At 39.0% G+C, this 19,148-nt stretch overlaps 1 protein-coding gene across 5 annotated transcripts in view; it reads right to left on the reverse strand.

The window, feature by feature from the left end:
* RAP1A (RAP1A, member of RAS oncogene family) overlaps positions 1–19,148 on the reverse strand; it is a 57,835-nt gene that overhangs the window by 16,775 nt on the left and 21,912 nt on the right. The window contains exon 1 of one of the 5 annotated variants that reach the window (XM_059674259.1): positions 8,231–8,372. The exons of the other annotated variants lie outside the window; for them this stretch is intronic. The gene's annotated coding sequence lies outside the window, so the exon portion shown is untranslated. Of the gene's footprint in view, positions 1–8,230; positions 8,373–19,148 lie in introns of those variants that run through there. 5 annotated transcript variants of the gene reach the window in all.

The raw sequence follows: 19,148 nt of genomic DNA on the forward strand, positions 1-19,148 counted from the left end.
AGGGTTCCTGCAAATTCTTACATAGAAAACCTTCTCCTAATCCGATGGTATTAAAAAGTGGGGACTTTGGGAGGTAATTAGGGTTAGATGAGGTCATGAGGGCAGAACCCTGATAAATGGGATTAGTGTGCTTATGAGCGATCCAAGACCTCAATTCTCTGTCTGCCTTGTGAGGATACAAGACAGCCAGGGCGCAGGTCTGCACCAGACACCTCATCTGCCAGTGCCTTGATCTTGGACTTCCCAGCCTCCAGAAGTGTGAAAAACAAACTTGTTTAAGCCATCCAACCTGTGGCAATTTGTTACGGCAGCCCAAACTGTTAAGTAACATAGCAAGGATAAATCTGTAGACTATGCAACAGACATAATGGCGAATATGATTGTTGTTCTGAATCAAACATTTTCAAAGCACCTCCTAGGTATCAGTTCAATACGAGGTGCCAGGGATATAAAAATCAAAAGCATATGTTTCCCATCCTCAAGTAGCTCACAGAGGAAGAAAAAATAACTACCACATGATGTGAACAAAGTTATCAGAAACAAAATTAAAGGGGTGGAGGATCAGAGGAGAGTGCAGTTTTTCATGCAAGTTACATAACAGCTAAGTAATAACTAAATAGAAATGCTCCAAGTCTGTAGGGAAGGGCATTCCAAGCAGAAGACACACCTTGAGCTAACACTCTACACCATGAAATAGAGAAGATCAGGGAAGACAAGGTTGTTCGGTGTGGTCAGAACACGGGGTATAAAAGGTCTGAAAAATGAGGCTGGGTATGGAGACTGGGCAATGCTTGCAAAGGCATTTGCCATATTAAAGAGTTTACATTTTATCTAGTAAGCAATGGTGGTGGGGGGGAGACTGATTTTTTTGAAAAGTAATACAGTTAGATATATACTCTGGAAAGGTAACTGATAACAATATATAAAATGGACGGAGGAAAGAGACACTAGAGGCAGGAAGAAGAGTTATGGGGAGCGACTAGAACAGCTCAGGTGGCAAGGACAGAGGCCTGCACAGCAGCACTATGCTGAAGGGGGAGCAGTGCTTTCATGCGAGGGGACTCCGCAGCCAACTAGAGGTTATTAAGGTGAAGGAAGATGTCAATGGTAACTCCTAGATACCTAGCTGGGAGAAATTAGGTGGCTGGTAGCGTACCTCCCATTAAGACAGGAACTACAAAAAGAGGTTTAAAAAGAAAGTTAATACTTTCAGCCAAAAATCTGTTTTGAGAATCCTATGGGAAAGCAGGTAGAGTCTGGAAGCTCGGCAGAAACCAGTGGGCTTGAGGTATAGACGTAGGAGTTGTTATGAAAAAAGGTAGTTGAAACCAAAGATGATCAATCCAGGGGCATTTATTCAGTGAATACAGAAGAAAGGTTGGAACTGAGCTCTGAGAAACAGCCACATATAGATGGATAGAAAACCTGAGGAAAAAATGGAGTGGGAGAGGTATATTCTGGAACTGGTCACCCTATACCTCTGTTTGTATCAAGTGAATCTCCCATTTCTATGAAAAAAAAAAAAATACTGACAATTAAACACAAGAGCATGTATTTCATCCAGACAGATCTCCATATCCATAACTCCCTTTCTAGGCCCCAAGTGATTCTTAGTCTTAGGACTGCTGTCATTTCAAAAAGAGGTGATTTCATTCAATCCAAAAATGTGTATCTTTCAAGAGGGAATCCTAATATAGTAAGGTTCATTTATACTCTCCAAATTACCTCCTAGGGCAAGGGAATTTGGGAAAGCACTCAGACATGGCCAAATTATTTTGGGTATTCTGCAACAATAAAATATTTGGCTGATTCTCAACTCAAGTGGCAAGATAGTTAAGTTCCAAAGTCATATTTTCTTTATAAATAAATACCATGGCTTACAAATGTAAGTCTATATGCACACATGCAAATACAAGAATGTATAGCTCAGATGAAAAGACACACACACAAATACCCAATAAGGAATAATGTGAATTAATATTTTCTTTTAAAGGAGTTAGTTCTAACTCATTACTGCCAAGTTTGAAAACCACTATGTTCTTCCAAGCAAATCCCTTGCCTTTTTATGGAAATCTCTTGTGCCCTGTACTCTCAACACAGCACCAGAAAATTTCTCACTCTGGTTAAGATTCCCTGACAAATAGGAGGACAAGAATAAACATTACAGTATGTTTAAATTTTAAGTCAATCTTGAGTCTCTAACATGGTCCAGAGTTATAATATAGCAATTTTTCATTCTTTCTTCAGCAAAAGCTGAACTAAACTTCACAAAATAATATATAACTTCATTGTCATTTTGACACAAATCGATCCCAACTTTGTTTCTGTTTTTAAATATGTAAACTAAGTACAAGACAAAATAGTTTCTCCACAACTAAACCTACAAAACAAAATTTATCAAAGAAATTTTAGAGAAAAAAAATTTACATTAAAAAAACACTGAAGGTAGTTTCTTAGCAAGAGGTTATTTTGCTGGTTAAATATTTATAGAAGCCATCTATATTTTAAAACTTAAAACTGACCACAACATGCTGAGGGTAGGGTAGGGGGTGGCTAGTGATGAGTAAATATAGAAATCATGGTTAAGACTTAACTTTCTGAAATAAAAAACAGTGTTCTTCATAGTATATCATAATGGAAGTTCAACTATTTTTGTAACATGAAATCACAGAATTTTCTCATTGAGAAAATCTTCTTGATATTTTCTTCTTATTCTTCTCAAGACAAGTACTTTGGGAGGAGGATGTATACAGAGATAAAATGATGAGTCATATATACTTATAAAAGAAGCTTATAAATTAGTCTTCACACTCTTAGAGGCCAACATGGATTCCCAACAAGAGCACACAATCACAGATTTGAGGACAACAATTTGACAGGGGCAATAAATATAATAAACAAAACAAAATTCAAAGAAAACAGAGGTAAGAGGGTCTATAGAAGACTGTAAAGTAAATGTAATATCCTTAAAGAAATTTGTGAAACACACATTGGGAAACTTAGGAAATAAAAAAAAAAGTTCAGTAGATGGGCCAAAAAGAAAAATAGACATAGCTAAAAAGTGAACCAATCTACTGAACCCACCAAAGGAATGCAGAACAAAAGGACAGAGAGAGAGAATGTATGAAAAGAGGTAAGAAGGATAAACCCCAAGTTCTGCCAGTTCTCTGACAGGAAGTCTATAAATCAAACAGAAAAAAACAAAGAAATTATAGAAGAACATTTCCAGAGGTAAATAGGAAAGTTAGGACTCTTCAGAATATAAAGTTCTGGGTGAATGCAATCATCATCATCATCATCATCATCATCAGAGATTCACAATTGAAAATATTGTGCCCGTGGACGGTGTGAGGCCGGTAGCGGCCCCCGGCGCGCTGGGCCCGGGTCTTCCCAGAGTCGGGTTGCTTGGGAATGCAGCCCAAAGCGGGTGGTAAACTCCACCTAAGGCCAAATACCGGCACGACGATAGCCAACAAGTACCGTAAGGGAAAGTTGAAAAGAACTTTGAAGAGAGAGTTCAAGAGGGCGTGAAACCATTAAGAGGTAAACGGGTGGGGTCCGCGCAAAAAAAAAAAAAATATTGCAGTGAAATTTCAAACCACTAAAAGTGACGACAAAATCCTAGAAAGTTTCTAGAGAAAAAAATATATTCCCTCTCCGCTTGAATATGGATGGGTTTAGTAAACAAAACTGTACGAGTGATGTCTGACTTCTGAAGCTAGAAAGAGTCCCAGAGCTGTCAAGCTGCCCTGAAGCAGCCACTTGGAGAGACCACAGAGACAGAGTGGCCTGAGGAGCCCTCGCTGTCTGAGTCCTCCCAGAACAGTGAATAAAGAAGCCTTCAAGATGACCCCAGACAGTCACCATCTGACTACAACACCCTGGAGACCTCAGGCCAGACCCACCCAGCTGAGCCACTCCCTAATTCCACAGTTAAGAAACTCTGAGTGATAATACATAGTTATTGTTTTAAACCACTACATTTGGAATGTTTTAATAACTAAAAACAGAAGGAAGAAAGGAAAAATAAAGGAACAGATGGACAATTATAAAATAATAGAAAAATGTCACGCTATCCAAATATATCAGTAATCACATTAATGAGTATTCAATAGGAAAAAAATAAAATACAAGGCAAAATATATAAAGCAAAAGTTGACAAAACTAAAGGGAAAACTAGGCAAATACACAATCATAATTAGATTTTAACATTTAACCCAACAGATATATATAGAACACCACACCCAACAACTGCAAATTACGTATTTTTTAAAGTGCACATGGGTCATTTACTAGAACAGACCATGCTGGGCCACAAATCAGGTCTCAACAAATTTCATAGGACTGAAATCATACAGAGTATATATATATATATTTTTTTAATATATTTTATTGATTTTTTACAGAGAGGAAGGGAGAGAGATAGAGAGTTAGAAACATCGATGAGAGAGAAACATCGATCAGCTGCCTCCTGCACACTCCCCACTGGGGATGTGCCCGCAACCCAGGTACATGCCCTTGACCGGAATCGAACCTGGGACCCTTCAGTCCGCAAGCCGACGCTCTATCCACTAAGCCAAACCGGTTTCGGCCAGAGTATATATTTTAACCATCATGCAATTAAACTAGAAATCACTACATAATCTCAAAATGTTTGTAAATTAAACAACACAATTATAAATAATACAAACAGAAAGAACTAAATAATATCTACACTAATAAAAGAGAAATTGCAAATTGCCCATACCTTTTGATGACCCACAACCAATCAGGAGTATGCAAATTAACCCAACAAAGATGATGGGTTAATTTGCATACGCAGGCACTAAGCAGCCGGGGGTGGGGTGGCGCTTGTGTGCACACGCCAGCACCAAGTGGCCTGGGTCCCGGGGACGGGCGTCCTCAGGACCCAGGCCACTCTGAGCCTGTAGGCCCGCAGCGCCTAGGATCCCAGAATGACCCCTGGCCACTCCGGGCCTATGCGCGCAGGCACTGAGCAGCCAGGGGTGGGGCAGGAACATCCTCCGCAGCGAGCAAGCAGACAGCAGGGCCCTGCTTGCCACTGTGGCGGCGGTGAGCCAGAGAGCAGACACCAGGGCCTGCAGGGGCATCAAGCAGGCAGGTCCGCAGAGAGCAGAGAAGCATGGGGAGCAGGCCTAAGCCATCAGTAGGACATCCCCTGAGGGCTCCCAGATTGGAGAGGGTGCAGTTTGGACTAAGGGATCCCTTGCCCCCGTGCATGAATTTTGTGCACCAGGCCCCTAGTGTGTGTGTGTGTGTGTGTGTGTGTGTACACACACACACACAAAATTACTGGAGTTGGTAACCCAACAAAAAATGGAAATGACTCAAGAAATAGAAAGGCACAAGAATAAAAAATATGGCAACCACATAAATCAGCAGAAATTATAGCCAGAATCTAATTATCCCTGTAAAATATATACAAAAATCTGGAAATAAAACTCATAATTTGGAAGGAGAAAGTAAAGGTAAGTTAAAGTTTTCCTCTTGCTTGGGGAAAGGATAAGTATATTGAATCTCTATACATGCATGTTGAAAAATATAAATCTAAATGTGAAAAAGGTAATGTCAAAAACTGGGTAATATATAACCTAAAAATCACTACAGGAAAAATGGGCAAAGAAACTTGACCAATTCAACCAGAATTAGAAAATGAAAAACAAACAATAGTAAACAAAGGTAAACAAAAGTAGTAAGAGTAAGACAAAACAGATCAGTAGTCCCAACATTAAAAAAAATCCTTCTAAATCCTAATTTTGTAAACCACACGATAAAAGCTTAACAAAAATAATACTTAACTTACATGTGGCAAATCTTATCCCCCCCACCCCCGCTCCTGCCCCACAGGTGAGGAAGAAAAAAAAAGGAAGGAACACAAATTCTGTTTTAAAAGATATTTATCCATCAATTATTCCCAAATAAATCTTTACCAAAATCTTTGAAATTCTTCAACAGTTCAAGTAAAGGATCAAAATATTTAATTCAACCCTCAACCCTCTTACTTATTCAAGAGTCAGATTTTTGGCATGTTTGACAAGTGGTCTTGAAAGTCTTAATATGTTTTATGACAACATATGCAATAACCTATCGTTTGAAATTATTCCTTAAACAAAAATGTGTTAGTGAGTACACTTTTCTATTATAATAATCTCTGTAGCATCTGTAGTTATAGCTCCTTCTTCATTCTTATTATTTATGCCCTCCCTGTCTTTCTTTTGATCAATCTTACCAGGTTTGTTAATTTTATGTCTTTTTAATCAACTTTGGCTTTATGAATAGTTCACTGTAGGCTTGTTTCATATTACTTTAATTTATGCTTTTAAGTCTATTGTTTTCTTTTTCAAATTTAGACTAAATGCTTAGCTATTTAATTTTCAGTCTTTCTTATTTTGTAATTGATATCTCAGATATTCCACCAGGGATCATTTTCCTTCTACCTAAATTCATCTTAGTGATGTTCCATTGTCAGTTTTTATTTATCTGAGAACTTATGTTACCTACACCCTTTAAAGATATTTTAGTTTCAATAGTTATTTGTTCTCAGGACACTGTAGTTATTATTCTGTTGTTTTTAACTTTTTCTTTTAATAAATCACCCTAATTATAGATCTTTTGAAGTTAATCTGTTTTCTTCCTTTGGCTATTTTTAATATTTCTGCTTATGTGCAAATTTATGAACTGTTTAGGTTTCGATTTTTATCTAGTCTGCTTAGGATTTATTTGGCTTCTTTAATTTGTGATTTTGCAGTTTATAATTTTCAATCATAATCTCCTCAAATATTATCTCTACTTGATTTTTCTTCATATCTGGGTTCTCCTTAGATAACTGTCAAGTCTTCTCATGCTTTTTTATTAGTTAGGACATAGACTAGGCTGCTGTAATAAGAGACTCTATTGAGGTTTAAACAAAATTCAAGCATTTTCCCTCTCATATGACAACTGGAAGGGACAGTAAGGGCTGGCTTGGCAGCTTAGCAGTCTACTAGAGCTAAACTCCTACATCTTGTTGCTCTGTCATCCTTGGAGTACTGCCCTCTTCCATGTGACTAAAAACAGTTCACCACTATGTCTACAGTCCAGTCCACAGGAGGTAAGGAAGAGGAAGAGAAATGCCTTTCCCCTTACAGGCATAATCTATATGGTTAAAACCTATGCACGCATAACTTTCACTTGCATCCAAATTGCCAAACCTTGTCATATAGTCAAACCTCACTATCACAAAGGCAGTGAAATGGAAGCTGTAGCTGGTCAGCAAAGCAGCCAACGAATACAGCCATTACCTAGGAGACATGAATCAAGGGAAGTCAGTAATTTCTGCCACAATTTTCCAATTCTCTTTTTTTCTCTTACATATTTTTCATTCCTATCTCTTTATTTTGGTTAAGTTATTTTTCAGATCACCTCCCAGTGCACTGATTCTCTAGACTAATCTATTATAAAACCAATCTAGTGAGTTTTAAAATTTCTATTTATATTTTTATTTCTAGAAGGTCTCTCCCCAACCCCCAGTCTCATTCTTTCTCATAAGCAGTATAGTGAAATGTTTAGAAGCCTGAACTTAGGCTACACTCTATCTGAAAAGAATCCTGCTCTACCACTTACTAACCTGACTACAACTTTTCCTCCTAAATATTAAACACTTGGAATGCATCTAATTAATATTAGAAGGAAGATTATCTCACAGTATCCAAAAATATTCCATACTATGTGCCTTTGGGTAGGACATGTGCTGTCAAAGATAAGGTTTACTAAATTAGGTTTACTAATTTATGCTAGGTATAGCTAAGTATATTAATTCTAGACTAACACAAAAACAAGCCATAACTAAAGCACGAATTTAAAGCAAATGGCCTTTCACTAAATTTCTGAATCATTATTCTTTAAAAACTACCTCATTACTCAAAACCAGCTGAAATGCTGTGAACCTTCTTGAAGAGAAAGTAAAATGATGTGACCAATAGCAACTAAATTTTATATAGCATTGTTTCACAAAGGTTTTTTCCCTTTATATTTTTTAGTTCGTCAAAATCAAAGCTGTAGAGCATTATCCCATTACAAAGATGAGAAAAGCATACAAAGTTTAACTTGGATTAAATGACTTTGGAGAAAAGTATCCAGGAGGCTACCTGATTCTAAATGTCATTCTCTTTTCAATGTATTATGCTTTGCTATAAACAATAACAAGAGCATACATTTACTGAGAGCTTACCATGCTCCAGCACTGTTGTAAGAAATTCTCACAAAAAGCTTATGAGGTAGGTAATTTGCCCAGGCCACACATCTAGTGAGAGAAGCCACGATTCAAACTCATAGGTAGAGGAGTCAGTGAAGGACAAGCAGCAGCAGCCAGGGAGGCAGGGGAACACCACATGTGTGGTTTCTAGGAACAAAGAGAAGAAACTATTTCAAAGAGGAAATGATCAACTGTTACATGCTGCTGACGAGTCAAGATGACTGACAACTGACCACTGAATGTTACTGGAGACTCGGATGAGCTTATTTCAATGAAATAACCTAGGGGCAAGAGCCTGTCTAGGTTCAGCCAAGACTGGGCAATAAGAAATGGAAATCGTATTACAGACAATTTTTTTAGGAGTTTGCTTAAAGAATAGAGTAGTGGGGTGGTCACTATTACAAAGGCAAGAGGACTTGGATTCAAGTGGGTTTTTCTTTCATTTATTTTTACAACAGGTAGAAGTAGGTTCATCAGACATTTAAGAGCTACTCTATAAGTGTCCAGAATGACTACTATTCTGACGACCAGGTTTACTGCTTGACACTAGAGGTTACAGTGCTGTAATTCTGAACCTTGCTTCTTTTCTCGTCAAACATTACCTCACCATCTTTCTCCAAGGTCATCAAAATTTTTAATAAAATTCTTTAACAAACAGCCCTTCATAGTTCATAATCTATATATATAAAAACCAAGCAACCGGAATGATGGAACAACCGGAATGGCCGGTCACTATGACACGCACTGCGGAGGCCAACCGGCCCGATCAGGGCCCAATCAGCCTCCCTCAACCTCTCACAGCCCCCCCGCCCCCCACGCCGGCCTGGCCCTCGATTGGCCCCCCCCACCCTGATCAGGGGCGGGGCCAGATGGCCAACCTCCCGCCAGCCCTGCCTAATGGCCCCCATTGGGGCAGGCTGGCCAACACCCACCCATGCACAAATTCATGCACTGGGCCTCTAGTTTAGTTATAACTGCTAAGGACCAGGTGTCAGTGGATTAAAGCAAAAGATTGGGTTTAGAAATGAAAGTTCTGTTGTAAGAAAGTCTCTTATGCTATTTATACCTGATATATTCTGGTTTCCTTTTAAATGAAAGTTAAGAAAGTTTATAAGTACATGTCTAAAGGATAGGTAAGTATATAATAAAATCTGGTAAAAGCAATGAGAACATCAGGACTTGAATTGAGAACACCTATCATTAAGTGCTGGCTCTATCACTTACCGACTGGAAGGCTTTGGACTCCTTAACCTCACTCAATTCTCATGACTTATCAATAACAGCATAACACTTACTGAGGGCTTACTATGTGTCAAGCATGATTCTAAACATTTTAGTTTTGTCAATTTATTTAAATACAACTCTAGTTAGGAGAACCAAGATGGCGGCATAGGTAAACACCGGAGAATGCTGCCTCGCACAACCACTTCAAAAATACAACTAAAAGACGGAACGGACATCACCCAGAATCACAGGAAAGCTGGCTGACGGGAAATTCTTCAACTAGAAGGAAAGAGAACAGCATACCGCAACTCAGAGGAGGTGCAGTGCGGAAAATACAAAGGTGCGGAGGTGCGCCCGGAGCGGGCTGGTGGCTGAGGGCGCGGTTGTCGGTTTCAATCGGGAGGGAGGCTCAGGCCTTGAGCTCCAGTTCTGGGCAAGTCTCTAGGGACCCAGACTCAAACGGGAGAAGCGGGACTGTCTGGCATCCGTCAGAACGCAAGGGCAGCTTTCTCTCCGAGGTTTGCAGCGGTTGCTGGGACTCTGAGAGGCAGAGCCCCTGGGGACGGAACTGAGAGCAGCCATAACTGCTCGCTCCGCCCACCCTGTAGATCCCCGGGGACCCGCCCCGCCCAAGCCCTGCGCAGTGCCATTTGCTGGATAGCCTCAGGCAAACGCTAGATTAGCACCGCCCTAGAGATCCAGCACAGAAGTTCTCCCACTGCAGACACAGCGGACTCTCATAGCCAGTTAGCCTGGAGGTCAAATCACCCCCGGTATTGCCGACAACAATCAAGGCTTAACTATAACAAGACTGCGCACAAAGACCACAAGGGGGTGCACCAAGAAAGCATAAAAAATGCGGAGACAAAGAAACATGACAGAAATGGAGGATATAGAGCTAAAAACTGCAATTTTAAGGTCTTTCAATAATTTTCTAGAAACTGCCGATAAATGTAGTGAGATCCTCAAGAAATCTAATGAGACCCTCGATGTTGTGATAAAGAACCAACTAGAAATTAAGCATACACTGACTGAAATAAAGAATACTATACAGACTCCCAACAGCAGACCAGAGGAGCACAAGAATCAAGTCAAAGATTTGAAATACGAAGAAGCAAAAAACACCCAACCAGAAAAGCAAAATGAAAAAAGAATCTGAAAATACGAAGATAGTGTAAGGAGCCTCTGGGACAGCTTCAAGCGTACCAACATCAGAATTATAGGGGTGCCAGAAGATGAGAGAGAGCAAGATATTGAAAACCTATTTGAAGAAATAATGACAGAAAACTTCCCCCACCTGGTGAAAGAAATACTTACAAGTCCAGGAAGCGCACAGAACCCCAAACAAAAGGAATCCAAAGAGGACCACACCAAGACACATCATAATTAAAATGCCAAGAGCAAAAGACAAAGAGAGAATCTTAAAAGCAGCAAGAGAAAGAAACTCAGTTACCTACAAGGGAATACTCATACGACTGTCAGCTGATTTCTCAACAGAAACTTTGCAGGCCAGAAGGGAGTGGCAAGAAATATTCAAAGTGATGAATGCCAAAAACCTACAACCAAGATTACTTTATCCAGCAAAGCTATCATTCAGAAGTGAAGGTCAGATAAAGAGCTTCACAGATAAGGAAAAGCTAAAGGAGTTCATCACCACCAAACCAGTATTATATGAAATGCTGAAAGGTATCCTTTAAGAAGAGGAAGAAGAAGAAAAAGGTCAAGATACAAATTATGAATAACAAATATGCATCTATCAACAAGTGAATCTAAGAATCAAGTGAATAAATAATCTGATGAACAGAATGAACTTTTGATTATAACAGAATCAGGGACATAGAAAGGGAATGGACTGACTATTCTTGGGGGGGGAAGGGGTGTGGGAGATGCGGGAAGAGACTGGACAAAAATCGTGCGCCTATGGATGAGGACAGTGGGTGGGGAGTGAGGGCGGAGGGTGGGGTGGGAACTGGAAGGGGGGAGTTATGGGGGGGGGAAAGAGGAACAAATGTAATAATCTGAACAATAAAGATTTAATTAAAAAAATAATTTAAAATACAAAAAAAATAAATACAACTCTAGTATGTTATAATCACCACTTTATATAAGAGACAGCATATAACCTAGAGAGGTAAAATAACTCATCAAAACTCACATACAAGTAGAAAATAGTAGAACCTGGAATTGAATGTAGGCTTTCTAACTCCAGTGCCCCCATCTGGCATTGGAATGATACCATCTATCACATAGGTGTGGTAAGAGCATTAATTGAGGCAATACACACGAAAGAACTTTATAAAGTGTGTAAGTTAAAATTGATTAAAAAAAAAAAAAAGATGGTAGCAAATTCCTCCAAGTACTGAGAATTAAAATCCTTACAGTACCATGGCAGATAGCCCTTAGGTCTTGCTCTCTGGTTAGAATTAAATCCTGCCTTAGGCTAGAAAACTATACAATTTATTCCATGAAAATGATAGATCAAAGCGTGATCTCTCACAGGTCAAATCAGTTAAATATTCCTGTTTAAAAGCCCCATGAAAACAAGAGACTCAGCTTCTTTCTTCTTCTTACATCTTGCCATGTCTTCCTCTTCTGTCAAACTCCAGTATCTTGGTTTATACCCCTCCTTTAGATCTGTAATACCATATTACTTCCTTTTTCTCTCCAAACCCAGTATGCCCTCTGGAGTGCATTTCAATGCCCAACTTCAAAGTTATATTCACTAGCTCATGCTTTTAGTTTTCTCTTACTTACGTGATCTCTCATTACTTCTTTTATAAAAACTACTTAGCCTCTGATCACATTTTCTTTTTTTAGATATAAACTTACATACCATTAAACTCACAACTTAAAAGTGTACAATTCAGTGGTTTAAAGTATATTCACAAGGTTGTACAATCATCATCACTAATTCCAGAACATTTCCATCATCCTAACAAGAAACCCTGTATCATTAGCAGTCACTCCCCATTTCCCTGACTCTCCAGCATTTGGCAACCACTAATCTACTTTCTGTCTCTATGGATTTGACAATTCTAGACATTTCTATAAATGGAATAGAGTATGTGACCTTTGGTGACTGCATTGTTTCACTTATAATGTTTTTCAAGGTTCATCCATGTTGTAGTATGTATCAGTACTTCATTTCTTTTTACAGCTGAATAATACTCTATTTTATGACTATACCACATTTTGTTTGCCCATTCATCAGTTGATGGACATTTTGACTACTAGGACTAATAATAGTATGAGTTTATATGAACATATTTCCAGTTCTCTGGAATATTTACCTAGAGTGAAATTGCTACATCATACAGTAACTTTGTTTAACCTTTTAAGGAAGTGACAAACTGTTTCTACAACAGCCTTACCATTTGCCATTCCACCAGCAGTGTTATATTCTAAACCTGCCAACACTTGCTATTGTCCAGTTTTTAATTACACCTTCCCTAGTGGATATAAAATAGCATCTCATTGTTATTTTGATTTGCATTCCCTAATGTCTCTGGTTACATTTTATTTTATGGGATTATATTCCTCTAATTCACTGTCAGCAAACTTTTTCTGTGAAGGGCCAGTTAGTAAATATTTTATGCTTTGTGGTCCACATACAGTCTATATTACATATTCTCCTGTTGTTTTTTTTGTTGGGTTGGTTTTTAAACAGCAAAAACAAAAGCCGGGTAGCTTGAGGACCATACAAAAACAGGCCTTAAACTGTAGCTTGGCAACCTCTACTCTGATTGTTTTATAATTATTAGCCTTGCCTTCTCTATCAATGTCAATTTTGTTGAAAGCAAGGTAAGAACTATTTTGTATTCCTTCATAGTGATCTGCACAGAGCCCATGAATAGAAGAGTAGAGGCTCTAAAAATACTTGAACTGAACTTCTTGCACAATGAATGTTCCTAATTTAAAAGAATATTATGTATCTCTCCACAAGTATTTATACAGTATAAAGCTTCTAGTTTTTAAAATGATTACTAAAAGTAAAAAGTCATTTTTCTTTTGAAAGTGGGCAGCTTAACTAAGAATATTGAAAGAAAAAAGTTTCATAATGCCCTTTGAATCAAAATTATATTTAGTCAGTTAACTTATTAAATAACTTTCTAACACCAAATGTATTGTAAGGACATACTTCTGAATCAAATATCTCTAAACCCTAAAGCTACAAATAAAATTAATATGACTGTAATATACTATGGCAGAACTTGTAACGTTACATACAGCCCACCAAAAATCGAAAGGTGCATACTTCCAGCAAATGTGAAAAACCAATAATTTCAACAACTGAGTTTTACATTCTGGAAATTATAGGCTGTTTGTACACAAGCACTCTGATATAGTTGAAAACTAATGTAAGAGCCAGCACACATAACCAGCTCTTTCTCTCTGGGCAAGTCACTGAACTTCTTTGAAGCCCACATTTTCTTATCTTTAAAAGTAGGAGTTATTCCATCTATCCTATCTTGTTCACAGAATTGTGAAGATCAAATGAGACAAAGTTTATAAAAAGCACTCTACAAATATTACTCATATTGTTAGAAGAATTCTAAACCAAAACCAAGTTTTCCATAAATAAGTAAAAATGAGTTCTCAGAGTCTACATAGTTGTAACAAGTACTTTTCCTAATGTCCCTAATGACATCAAGGAACACTATGGTGATTCTTTTTGAAGGCTTTCTAGCAGAGGAACAGAAGTCAGCACAAACTGGTCTCACATTCTGAATGGCATAAAGCAGTGGTTCTCAACCTTCCTAATGCTGCGACCCTTTAATACAGTTCCTCATGTTGTGGTGACCCCCAATTTCATTGTTACAAATTGAACATAATTAAAGCATAGTGATTAATCACAAAAACAATACGTAATTATATATTTTTTCCAATGGTCTTAGGCGACCCCTATGAAAGAGTTGTTCGACCCCCAAAGGGGGCGCGACCAACAGGTTGAGAGCCACTGGCATAAAGGTTAACCAAATGCATAAAAGCACACAGACCAGTTTCCCAGGTCTTAGAAATCTAAGACAACATTCATTCTTTTGCATCTTTAGCTTATTTTAGCTAAAAGAAACAATGTACTAAATATTCCTTTAAACACTGAACTGCCTGCTAAACATCCAATTGGAACTGAACATAACCTCAAAAATCAAATCAGAGTAAGTAGTAAAGTTTTGATTTAAAAGAAGAGATAATAAAGCAATGGTAACATCTAATATTCCATGGTAAGTACTTTATTTTAAATATTTTTTTTGTTGCTTTCAGAAAGGAAGGGAGAGGGAGAGAGAAATAGAAACATCAATGATGAGAGAGAATCATTGATTGGCTGCCTCCTGCACGCCCCCTACTGAGGATCGAGCCGGCAACCCAGGCATGTGCCCTTGACCGAAATTACTGGGGCACTTCAGTCTACAGGCCGACGCTCTGTCCACTGAGCCAAACCAGCTAGGGACCATGGTAAGTACTTTATACAGACCATAACATTGAATTTCATGAATATACGGTAGGGGTACTATTATTATCATTCCTATTATAGCTAAAGAAAGCAAGGTATAGAAAAGTATCTTACCGAAAATATCAGACAGTAATTTGCATAGGTGGCATCAGAATTCAGGCAACATGACTCTATGACTACCTAAACTGCTGTTTTTAATGAAACTTTTTTCAGACTTCATTTTTTATGTAAAAGAAAAAAAAAACCCAAAACAAAATCCATGACAAAAATTTTCAGATGTGTGCTTCATCTCATTTTCTTGCCATATCTAACTACTACAAAACTAAATAAAAGTAGTTAATAACCAGACCACACAACAAAATAGGGTGATGAAGGATTGAGATAACATATCCTACATGAGATAACATCCTATATAATCCTATATAATAAAAGGCTAATATGCAAATCAACCAAACGGCAGAACGACCAGTCACTATGACGTGCACTGACCACCAGGGGGCAGGCACTCAATCCAGAAGCTGCCCCCTGGTGGTCAATGTGCTCCCAAGGGGGAACGCCACTCAGTCACAATCCGGGCTCATGACTGGTGAGTGCAACGGCAGGCGGGAGCCTCTCCCAGGGGGAGTGGGCCTAAACCATCAGTCGAACAACCCCCAAGGGCTCCCAGACTGCGAGAGGACACAGGCTGGGCTGAAGGGATCCACCCACCCCCGCCTGAGTGCACACCGGGCCTCTAGTTACCTATATTCTAATACCAGTTTCTTAATTCTTTCAAGTTCAAAATGAAGCCTGTTTCAATAGGTTTTTTTGCTCACAGTGGTGGAATTATTTTATTTTACTTTTAATTGATTTTTATGGAGGAGGAGGAGGAGGAGGAGGAGGAGGAGGAGGAGGAGGAGGAGGAGAAGAAGAAGACAGGGATATCAATGTGAGAGGGAAACATCGATTAGCTGCCTCCTGCACACCACCCACCAGGGATCGAACCACAGTGTGTGTCCTGACAGAGAATCAAACCAGCAACGTTTTGAGAATGGTTTAACACCCAAACATACTGAGCTACTCTGACCAGGGCTTCAGAGGGTTATTTTGAGTAAATGAGTTAGTACCTTGAAAACACCCTTACAAATGTGCCTAGCATGGAATAAGAGCTCTATCTTTATTATTATTACCCTCTTAATCTAAGTTATTCTTTGCCCAGTGCCTCTATTCCATGTATCCTGTGTTCCCCCCAAATCAGCATGTATAATCATCATCTATGAATGAGTCTTAAAAACCTCTCTTCATTGCTAGAGAAAATACCATTATGTAATTGATGTCACTAGTACAAATTCCAAAATCCTCGGTATTAAACAACAATCTTTTTACCAACCATAGCTCCTTTTATCAAGTTCAGTCACTTTTCCGCAAGTCCTACTCAGAAGATAAAGTTGTCCCTCCTCACATTTATCGTCAACTCTCCTACCTGGCCTCTACAATTCTGTCATGCAAGCTAGAAACATACAAGACATACTCCACTCTGTTCCCATATACAATTAACAGCCAAGCTAGTTCTGTGAATTTTATCTCCCAAATGTTTCTTTAAATTGTTTACCTTTTTTATCCTTATTACCACTGTGATAATTAAGGCCTGCATCATCTCTTAGACAAATCCTTCCATAGCAAAGAGATTAAGGAGAATCAAGAAAATGCAAATATCAGAAGCTGAGGAAGATATAATATTGTGATTGCTTTTCAGCCTCCAATCCTGTATCCCTCAAATCCATCCTCCAATTATCTATTTAACACACAGCTCTATTGTGGTTCCCCTGCCTAAAATCTTTAAATAGGATATACCACCCTCTCCCTATAAGTTCTTACCTTTTTAGGTTAATAGACTAGCCCCTCTTCCCACCAACCAGGGATGTACTCTAGAAAGCACAAGAATTTCTTAAAATGCCATGCAAAAAAAAAAAAAAACAGAACTATTTTTCTTAAGCATAAGTACAATTTTATGGAGGGGGAGAAAGTCAAATATGTGGTGCAAAATTTTCAAATTCTCAATGGGATCTATGACCCCCCAAAAGGTTCACTATTCTAGAGGATAAGGCCCAAACTCATTACCAGGCCTGTGAAATTTTCCATGATCTGGCCCTGATCCATGTCCGCCTCACCAGCTGTCCCTCTGTGGGCAGATATCAAGAGTTGGTGTGAAGCGGACATCTGTTATTTTTGCGTGTCTAGTATCTCTTCCTCCTCCTTTTAGAACAGCATCCCAACTCTCTATTGGAAAATAACCCTTGTCTCCCTCACTGCAGTTTTGGTGGAAATGTCCATCAAGGTGGGGAGACATCTCACCCAATCTCCAGCCAGGCCAATCAGGTGGGATTTCCTAAACCGAATCATGAGCAGAACGATGTGAAGATAGAAATCCTTAAAGCTGATTCATTCTGACTGTGGTACACTGCTGTTCCCGCTACCTAGGTCCTAATCCCTGCAGACTCCCCTGGTTCTCCTCAGACTTCCTTGCAAGCTCATTTCTGCTCAACCATTTTAACCACTTGTTCATCCATTTATTAGAAAAACATTTATTAACTATATGATGGTTAGCTGCATATGTCAACTTGGCTAGGCTATAATACCCAGATATTCAAACACTCACTAATCTGGGTGTTGCTGTGAAAGTACTATGTAAATAACACCTATGTGGTAACATCCGCAATCAGGTGACATTAAGGAGATATCAATAATGTTAAGGAGGCCTCATCCAATCAGCTGAAAGACCTTAAGGGAAACACTAAGGATTCACTAAAGATTTTGTCCGCAAGGCTCCCAGAGTTCCCAGCTGGTCTGCCCTACTGATTTTGGACTTGGTAGCCCCTATAACAGTGATGGCGAACCTTTTGAGCTAGACGTGTCAGCATTTTGAAAAACCCTAACTTAACTCTGGTGCCGTGTCACATATAGAACTTTTTTTTTTTTTAAATATATTTTATTGATTTTTTACAGAGAGGAAGGGAGAGAGATAGAGAGTTAGAAACATCGATGAGAGAGAAACATCGATCAGCCGCCTCCTGCACATCTCCTACTGGGGATGTGCCCGCAACCCAGGTACATGCCCTTGACCGGAATCGAACCTAGGACCTTTCAGTCCGCAGGCCGACGCTCAATCCACTGAGCCAAACCGGTTTTGGCACATATAGAACTTTTTTTGATATTTGCAACCATAGTAAAACAAAGACTTATATTTTTGATATTTATTTTATATATTTAAATGCCATTTAACAAAGAAAAATCAACCAAAAAAATGAGTTCGTGTGTCACCTCTGACACGCGTGTCACAGGTTCGCCAACACTGCCCTATAATCCCATATTCCAGTTCCTTGAACTAAGTCTCTCTCTCTCAACCACACACAAAATGTGTATGTATATGTATTGTGTGTGTGTGTGCATGTGCATGTATCCTCCTGGCCTGTTTCTCTGGAGAACCCTAACACAAACACCTACTACAGTGGTGCTGAGAATAAGACAAAATCTGTTTCTGTTGCTTGCACCCAAAAAAATCTTACGTACAATTATATACTGTATGTCACTGTTTGAGGAGGACAGAGTCCCCAAAGAGTTCACTGTGTCACACAATATGCTAATAGTTTAAGATCAATCTGGGAGTAGAATTTTTAAAGTTCTAAACCTGAATATTTAAGATCAGCGGTCATCAACCAGTGATCTGTGAGGTCCAAAAAGTTGGCGACCGCTGTTCTAGACTCCTTCAAAGTATGGGGGAATTGAGAAATGAAGGCATGCTTAAGAAAGGGTGCCTACAATTGTTGTGCAGGTTCCTTTACCCTACTTCAGGGATCAGTAAACTATGACCAGCAGACCAAATCTGATCCACTGCCTATTTTTGTGTGGCCTGTAAACTAAGAATGGCTTGTACTTACTTTTTTCTTTTTTTAAAATATTTTTATTGATTTTTTACAGAGAGGAAGGGAGAGGGATAGAGAGTTAGAAACATCGACGAGAGAAACATCAGCTGCCTCCTGTACACCCCCTACTGGGGATGTGCCCGCAACCAAGGTACATGCCCTTGACTGGAATCGAACCTGAGACCCTTCAGTCCGCAGGCCGACGCTCTACCCACTGAGCCAAACCAGTCAGGGCGGCTTGTACTTTCTTAAATGCTTTTTAATCAAAAGAAAAGGAGTACTTCATGACACATAAAAATTATGTGAAATTCAAATT

This window comes from Myotis daubentonii, chromosome 18 (assembly GCF_963259705.1).
Source record: "Myotis daubentonii chromosome 18, mMyoDau2.1, whole genome shotgun sequence".
NCBI classification, from domain to species: domain Eukaryota; kingdom Metazoa; phylum Chordata; class Mammalia; order Chiroptera; family Vespertilionidae; genus Myotis; species Myotis daubentonii.